Genomic DNA, 9,228 nt, shown 5'->3' with positions numbered 1-9,228 from the left:
ACACCCCTCTATCCGTAAACCTCTAACATCACCCCCTGTCTAAGTCCTCGTTTAAGATCGACTGTGTCATCAGACAGGCAGAAGGGATTGAAATCCCCTCTGGTCCCATTCAGAATTTTGGTTTCCTGAAATGTCAGCCGTATAAGAGCTAAGAAAAGAACTCATGTCTTGCTGACCTTCCTTCCTTTGGGGTTATTTGGCAGAAAAAATGCTCTCGAGCAGATAAAAGTTTACTCGGGAGGGCAGGGCCTGCCGTGTGGAGCCCTCACATCCTGGTTGGGGGGACAGGAGGGCCATCAGCCCGAAATCCCACTGGCCGTGGACCAAGCACTGCAGGGAGGAACGTCTGGGCTGAGCAGGCCGGCTAGGGACAGGCCTTGTCCATATCATTTCTCCTCTTACTCTTTTTCCCAATCTTCTCAACGTTTTGAAAATGAGACACGAGAGGTAGCGCCCTCTACTCGGCTTCCAAGCACCCGTGGGGACCCCAGGGCCAGTGGCCTTCCCACACCAGGGAACTTGGTGGCAGATCTTTGGGCTCCAGCAAGGGAGCCAGGGCAGGGCAAGCAAATCCGGGAAGGGGTGCAGGGTCCCCAGGTGTCTTCATCCCTCCCTCCCTAGTTGACCACCCCCCTGGTTTACCGTTGCTCCCCAGGACCCTGTTTGAAAATGCACAGAGCCTGGGATGGGAGGGTAAATGTAACGGTGTCCACCGATCCATGGGAAGGAAGCCGCTGGATGTTTTCCCTGTGCACAGGGGGTCCCATCAGCACAAAACCTCTGGTGATGGACGTAGACACCCAGGAAGTCCTTTCAACGCCGATCGGTGTTCATTGACTCCTGACCGTCCACCAAGATGGCGCCAGGGATGGTGGATCAGATCCAGTTCCCAAACTCCCGTTCCTCGTCACCTTCAAAGAGTGGGGAACCCAACAGTGGTTGGAAGAGGGGGCAGGGGGTGTCATACAGAAAGAAAATAGTGAAGGTTAAATCAGGCGAAAGGGCAGAGGGAAGAGAATTTTGAAGACAAACTTGGCCAACTTCAATATTTTGCCCGAGCTGACTGGCCCTGCCTCCAGGGATCCTCGGCTGCCTGCTTGTCCTTCTGTGCCAGAAAACTCACTGGCACCAGGTCTCCAAGTGGGAAAAGGGGCAGAACTTCAGAGCCCTGCTTTGTTATAAGGTCAGCCTTCCCCCTACACCACCAGGCTTCACTGGGTTCGGTGGCAAAACTCTTCAGATCAAATTTATTTACAAGTCGATCCTTTTAGCTAGTGGGCAGGCATTACAACAGTTCTGAGAATAAGAAAAAATTAATAATTTGGGGATAGATCTTCTCTTTCCCATTCTTTGAGATTATCCATAGCCTTGCACAGTCTGGGGAAAAGGACTCAGGGCTGGGAGTCGGGACACCTGGGTTCTAGTTCTAGATCTGCCGCTCAATGCCGAGGGAACTTAGCGCAACTCGACGTCTTTACACCTTGGTTTTTTTCCACTGTGATTTGGGAATTAACAGCGACCCAGGGATGGTTTAGGAGAGGCTGCATTTAAATTATATCTTTCAAATCTTCTGGGGTGAAAGTGAAGGACAACAGCCCTGAGAATTAGCACAAAAGGTGGACATTGAAGACATAGGAAATGGCTGATATATCAAGACACTCATTAATCTTCTGGAAAGCTCTGAAAGCTGTTCCGGTGTTTTTGTTATGATCTTGACGTGATGGCCATGCCTGGGCCTGATATTTTTACACACACGTGTGCCTTTATTAAAGACAGAGGAGTGGCAATGAAAACCGCTGGGACATAGGCTATCCATATCCTCAAATTCGCTAGGTATCGTGTGTTGTTTCCTCACATCCCCCCAGCCCTTTTAAATTTTTGCCCACTGGCTGATGGGGAGATGGCCGTGAAATACATTTTAATTTTCATTTCTCTAATCACTAGTGAGACGGAACTTATCATCATGTTTATTGATCACTTGCGTAGCTGCCGCTGGAGTGAGCGTGTGATCACGTCTTCACCCACTTACCTAACAGGAGGTTTATTTTCATGGGAGTAGTTATATGTTAGAGACACGAATCCTCTACTGATCATATGCATCGCAGAGATTTTCTCTTAGTCTGTGGCTTGTCTTTGAACTCTCTTTATGTAATTTTTTGTTGGAAAAAGATGCTTAAACATTTTTAAAATTAGTCAGTTAGCAGCTTTTCTTTTTATGGCTTCAGCTTTTGTGTTTTAAGAAACCCACCTTTGCCCAGATATTAAAATGATGTTTTTCTTATTTTTGCATTTAAAAGTGTTAAAATTTTTAGTTTCACTTTTATTTTAATTAAATTCAGTTTTAGTGAGATATGTTCACATACCATACAATCATCTGTGGTGTACAATCAACTGTTCACAGCACCGTCACATAGTTGTGCATTTATCACCCCAATCTATTTTTGAACATTTTCCTTGTGACAGAACAAATAACAATAAGAATAAAAAATAAAAGTAAAAAAGAACACCCAAACCATCCCCCCATCCCACCCTATTTTTCATTTACTTTTTGTCCCCATTTTTCTACTCATCCATCCATACACTGGATAAAGAGGGTGCAATCTACAAGGTTTTCACAATCACCCTGACACCCCTGGTAAGCTACATCGTTATACAATCGTCTTCAAGAGTCAAGGCTACTGGGTTGGAGTTTGATAGTTTCAGGTATTTACTTCTAGCTATTCCAATGCATTAAAACCTAAAAGGTGTTATCTATATAGTGCATAAGAATGTCCACCAGAGTGACCTCTTGCCTCCATTTGGAATCTCTTAGCCACTGAAGCTTTATTTTGTTTCATTTTGCATCCCCTTTTGGTCAAGAAGATGTTCTCAATCCCACGATGCTGGGTCCAGATTCATCCCCAGGAGTCACATCCTGCATTGCCAGGGAGATTTACACCCCTGGGAGTTGGGTACCACCTAGGGGGGAGGGCAGTGAGATTACCTGCCGAGGTGGCTTAGCTAGAGAGAGAGAGGGCCACATCTGAGCAACAAAGAGGGATTCAGGGGGAAACTCTTAGGCACAATTTTAGCCTCTCCTCTGCAGTAACAAGCTTAATAGGGGCAAGCTCCAAGACAGAGGGCTCGGCACATCAAACCGTCAGTCCTCAATGTTTGTTGTTTCACTTTTATTTAATGTTCAGTTTTACTTTTCCTTGGGAAACCCCGTTGTGTCAGAACATTTAATGTACACTGACCTTGCTGGGTGATCTGTACGTTATTTCCACCAGGTACCTCACTCCCTTACCCAGATTGGTTTGCTTCTAAGCTTTAGATCTGTTTGCTTTGCCCCTTTGTTTCTGCACCACACTATCTGTTGGGACAAATCTCCATCTTCAAAAGGAAAACAGTTGTTGTGGCTTTTCTTGGTCCCTGTTCCTTCCCATGACTTTTAAGGGCCACTTGTCAAATTTCATAAAAAAAATCCCTATTGGGGATTTTTAAGGGAATCATATGAGATTCCCATAATGATTTGGTGATATTTTCCAGTTTGCTCTATTGATTCTTCTCTTCCATGAACATAGATCTCTTCGTCTATTTGAGTCTTCTATTTTATATAATGCACATTTGTTAGATTTATTCTATCAAATTAAAAAAAATCACTTCTCATTACAGTTTTGGCTAGGATGTAAGGATGCTATTGATTTGTAAATTATTCTTATATACATTGATCTTCTATCTTTAGATCCAATAACCCTCTAGTGAATTTTTTTGGATTTTCGATATATGTGATCAATTCAACAGCAAATAATATCACTTTGTTTCCTTTCTCATCTTCATCTCTTTTCTTTTTCTTGTCTTGTTCAGATATTTACGACCTTCAGTACAATATTGAGTAGAGCTGGAGAAAGTGTCCTTGGTCTTAACTTGGAAGGGAAGGCGTCCGAGTTTTCACCATTGAGAATGATGTTTGCAGTAGGTTTTTGGAACTACTCTTTATTGGGTTAAGACAATACCTTTGTATTTCTAGCTCGCAAAGAGTTTTTACCATAAATGAGTATTGATTTTCATTTAATCGAATGCATTTTCTGCATCTGTTGAGATGCTCATCTAGTGTCCTTTAATTTATTAATATAGATGACATTGATTTTCTAATGATATCAAACCATCCTTGCATTCCTGAAATAAACCTTAATGGACCACGATTTATATTATTTTTTATCCATTGCTGAGAACTGTGCACTAACATTGAGCATCTATATTCACAAATGAGATTGACCTCTCATTTTCCTTTCTTGCACTGTGCTCATACTGTATAGAAATGAAAATATACTGTTTTTACAAGAATCCGAATCATTGGCATTAAAAAGGAATTTAAAGATCACCCAGTTGGATCTTCTCTTCTCATGAGGGAAGAAATTGGAACGCGGAGAAAACAAATAGCTTCTCGAAAGTCACCCCGAGTTAGAGCTAGGATCAACGTACTTTGCAAGGCACTTTAAAATTTCAAATCACTTTTGCATTCACGATCTAATTTTATTTCCACGGTTGCTCTGCAGTGCTTGTTGCCCCGTTTTATGGACGGGCTAACTGAGGTCTGAAGAGCTCATGTCATGAATTATATGGCTCAGCAAACACTCCTAAAACAGCCCCCTCCGCAATTTCTTTTGTTCTATGCCCAACCCCACTGACAGATCCACTATTAGCCTGAAATGAAGCGAAGGTCCTCTGGGCTGGAGCCCCTGTGATTCAATTCCTGGAGTTATCTACATGTAACCAAAATTATCATTTTACAAGAGTCTAGCCATATATTTTATTTTATGGGCAGATCAAACAGATGCCTGTCTGCAGAGAACCCCCTGTGAGCAGGGACGAGGGCTTCGTGGGTTCCTAAGGATGGTTTTTCGGTGGCAGGGACGCAACCCTGGAGGCCAGGAGACGTCCAAGTTCCAGAATGTTCTCTGGTGCGGAAATGGGCCCCTGCATGTGATCTCCATTACGGGGTCAGAGCCCCAGATCCCTAAGGGCCTCTTCTCAGCAACCCCACAGATCCGGGCTCCAATGGCCCTTGCTCTCCGCTCTCCGGACACTACCCCCCACCCCCCACCCCCATATCTCTCTGCAAGTTGCTTCCTGTTTCAGGGCCTTGTTTTGCTTGTGCTATTTGTGTCTGCAACTAACAGCTGGTCCCAGCCTAGCAGCCCCTAGCTCTGAGGATTATCAAATTATCCCATTAGCTCAGCATGTCCTTCCTTCCAAGCTATTAGCTCCCCATCTCCCTCTCTCTCTCTCTCTCTCTCAGGGTTGGCCCAGAGCCTCCCTAGCTCCTTCCCTAGGTCAGTTGCCGGCCACAGACTTGAGTTCCGCCCCTGGGACAGACTTATATGTGGCCGTCCACTTCCCTTCTTTGCAGGGAAGGACACCTGCCCGCCCTGCCCCGCGTCCCACAGCCGGTTACTGCGTCTGGGTCTCGTGACCTCATGGCCAGGCTCTCCCACACCGGGTCCTCCACGTCACCTCTGCTCAGTGGCCCTGAGATGGAGGGGACGCCACCCCTGTCCTCCAGAGACCGGTGCTCAGGAGTGGAACCCACATGGGGTGACACCAGCCCACGATCCAGGAGCCAAGTCACGAGTCGAGGCAGAAGGAGAGGTATCCCCGGAAGTAGGGGGCCGGGCCCTGCGTGCCGAAGGATCCCAGAGGAGGGACAAGAGGCCTTGAGCTGAGGGTGAAGGGAGGCCTCAGGGAGGAGTTCCGGAAGCCTAGGTTGTGTTCAAAGAAGGGGTGGCTTGCAGCGACAGCACGGAAGGAAAGGCAGGGATGGGGTTGATGGTGAATGGTTCTGTTTGGCTCAGCCAGGAGGGAGCCTCGGACGCCATGCTAGAGTAGAGACTGGGTCGGATCCGTGTTGAGGAACCATGAAACATTTTTGGGGCTGGAGAGGAGCACGAGTGGAACTGTGCCTTGGGAGGAGTCACCTGAGAGCTTGGGATAGAACGTGCTGTGGTAGAGAGAGAGAAAAACAGCAGCCACGTCCTGTTCATTGGGGGAATGATGACGAGGCCTGTGACGGTGACATTGGGGTGGGTTTTGGGGGGGATGGACAGATTCAGGCAACGCTTGGAGAGAAGAATTAGCAGGATACAGTAGATTGGATTTGGGGAGGTACGGAAGGGATGGGAGTCTCCACAAATAGGATTAGAAAAGCCAGGAGCAGCTGCCGGAAGTCTGGGCCGGGGTTTGGAGGTTGTGGTGACCCCTTGCCCTTTGCCCTTTGCCCCTCAGTGGGAATCTGGTGGCATTTGCCTCACCCTGGACTACACGACAGCATCTCAGCCTCTGTCCAGCCGTGTGGGCACCTCTGCCAGGGGTCCACATGCCGACCCCATAAAGGCAGCAAACACTCTGCAGCCGGGTGACACTGCTGTCACCGCCGGGCGATGCCAGGGGGAAAACTTCAAGCTTGGGGTGCATTCCGGGGATACGGGGTACCCAGGTGATCACTCCCCACTGATACCCATAAACGGTTCAGGCTGTGGCCGTGCTTATTAGACATTGTCATTCCTTCCTCCCAACCCCTCGTCTTATCCTGATACTCTTGGCTTCCAGAAGCCCTTGACCCACCATTCTGCCCAAGAAAAATGAGCCGTCCTTGTCTGGCCTTGTGAGCTTGTGGTTTAGGGGCCCTTAGGGTGCCCGAACCGCTGCTTGGCCAGTGAGCACTGAGCACCCTTGGGGAGCCCCAGAGCTCCAGCCTGTTGGCTTCAAACATGAACTGGTTAATCCCACCAGTTCCCCCGCAAGCTCCGGAACGTCCACCGGCTGCCCACACCAAGCCCAGCTGCGCCCTTTGGAGCAGAGCTCTGCAAGCTGCTCCCCATCGCCGGCCCAGTCTCCCCAAGTCCCCCCCAACCTCACCTCCCTCAGCCCTCTGTTCGCAGACCCACCCCATCTTCACCACCCCGCTTTGGCCACGTCTTTGTTCCATTAGGTGTCATTGCAACGTGGTCATCTCAGGGCCGCCACTTTGCCCCGTGGCACGTCGGTTTGCCGGTGATCAAGTTTGGTGGCCCAGTTTGGGGCTGAGAACGGAGCACGTCTCCTGCCTCGAGTCGGGCCCCGTGAACCCCTCCAAGTTGGGGTGTCCTATTCTCTGGGATGCGAGCCGAATCGTTTCCTTCTCAGACTTGCCCTACGGAGTTGGCCACGATAAACTATCCATGTCCTTCCTCGGTTCTCTCTCCTCCTCCTCCTTCTTGTGCAGTGGCTTTTGCAAACTCAGTGCAGGATTTTGCATCACCCCGAGTTCTGTTTCGACTGACCACCCAGAGTCTTTGGAGTCCTTACTCCATCAGCACACACATTTACTGTCTTCCTTCTCTGTGCAACTCGTCGATAAGCCCAAACTCCTCTGGTTTCTAGACTTTCACCCGCTTCTGGGGCAGGACGGGCCCTGAGAACCTGAGGGTTGAGCCGCTGACCAGTATCCCTTGGCGAAATCCCGCACCCATCTCCCAGCCCTGCAGAGACCGCAAGCTCCCAAGGGCCTGGTTTAAATTTGCTGTCACCACGTTTCTTGATCTGGCAATGGCTGAGCAAAACACGGAGACCAGGGAAATGGTTTCTTTGCCCGCTCCCATCTTTCTTTCCTACCACCCTTCCACTCTCCAAGAGCGAGGAAACTGGAGCTGCGATTGCTTGCCTTCTGGTATTTTCTGAACCAAGAGTGGATCTGTTATTACAAGTAGCAATGACCCTGGGCGTCTATGTCATATACACTTTCCACAGCGCATTCCCCTTTTTAATTCTGTTTTATGTTTCCTCATATTTCAGGCTCAGCAGCTCAGAAAGGGTCTTGCCCGCAGTTGAGGAGCAAGTAGGCAACTCCAGGGCTTGAACCTATAGCCTTGACTCCCCATCCACTCGGTGAAGCTGGGGGTGTTGGAAAGAGCAAACGGGGGGTGATTTGGAATCTCCAAACCCAGCAGGGAAGAGAACCAAGCCGGAGCCCCATAATCCAGCCCCGGGGGTACCCCTCAAAGCTCCAAAACCAACAGAGTCATCGTGACACGGGGCAGTTTGTCCCACCCAGGTCCTGGGTTTTCTTAAGAGAAAACGAGCTCATTCCCGAAATCCCACTTAGCTTTATTTAACAATTCCCCAAATCTCTGAGTCTCAACCAGGCTCTAGCCCCCTCGCTCCCCTTTCCAACCCAACCGTGACACGTGGGTGGGTTGAGAAGCAAAATCAAAAGGGTGACAGCCCTCTGACAACATTTTAACTTGAAAATTGCCTCCGAACGGATGGCATAATTCCGTGTGGGCAGATGTAAATCAGGCACCCGTGTACCCGCGGTCTCCTCCCTCTGGTTTCCTCCCGAACGCCTGCAAGAGATGGGGCCCTGGGGTGCCCGCTCGTTGGCCTCTGCAGGGCCAACTCTGCTCTCCCTTCCCCGTTCCCCCCAGGTGCACCCTCCTCCTCCCCGGAACCCTTGGGGAGCGTTGGGGTTTCCTACCCTTGACCCCCCCATTTCCTGCTGCCCTGACAGACTGTGTCTTGCTTATCGGCCTTAGTTGATTGTTGGGGTTCCCCATGCAAACTGCACCCAGTGCATTGGCTGTTGTCCCCCAGGGGCTGGGAGGGGAGCGTGAGGCTGGGCATGGGCTCTTTGGCTCACCTGTTCTGTCTGCAAAATCCCGCAGATGCGTCTCTGGATAAGGCAAAGCACCCCCTGCTTGCCTCGATGACTCCCCAGCAGGTGGGCAGACGGGCACCTTGGGCGGCTCTGCTGACCTGCTCCGGCTCCTCCAGCCAAAGAGACGGTGGGAACAGGGACCCAGCTCCGAGTCCACATGGCTGTCATCTCCTTCGAGGCTCTGGGAGCCCCCCGACAAGGGCTGTCCCCCAGAAGCTTGCAGGAGAGGCCGTGGGGGTGCTGCAGGGGTGTGTACACGTGCATCCCCATCGCAGCCAGGCTAGTGGCACACGCATTTGTGTGCACACATGTGCTTACACTTGGGGCCCAGCTCATGGCCGGGCCCGTGGGGATGGGGGGCATGGAGGTGGGTCACGGCCCCCCACCCCAGGAACTGGGGGAGGCCTGGTGATGTTGGCCTGGGGCCCCGGTTTGAGGTGATGTGGGTCTTGCTTGGCCGTGTCCCCTCCCCTTTGCATAGCGTCTTCCCATGGAGCCCCGTTCCCAAGAGACCCCCAAAATGGCTGCCCACAGGCCATGGTTCCTTCTGCCCC

Source organism: Choloepus didactylus (genome assembly GCF_015220235.1).
Source record: "Choloepus didactylus isolate mChoDid1 chromosome 23 unlocalized genomic scaffold, mChoDid1.pri SUPER_23_unloc1, whole genome shotgun sequence".
Taxonomy (NCBI): Eukaryota; Metazoa; Chordata; class Mammalia; order Pilosa; family Megalonychidae; genus Choloepus; species Choloepus didactylus.
The sequence above is the reverse complement of the archived record's forward strand: the minus strand, read 5'-3'. Positions refer to the sequence as shown.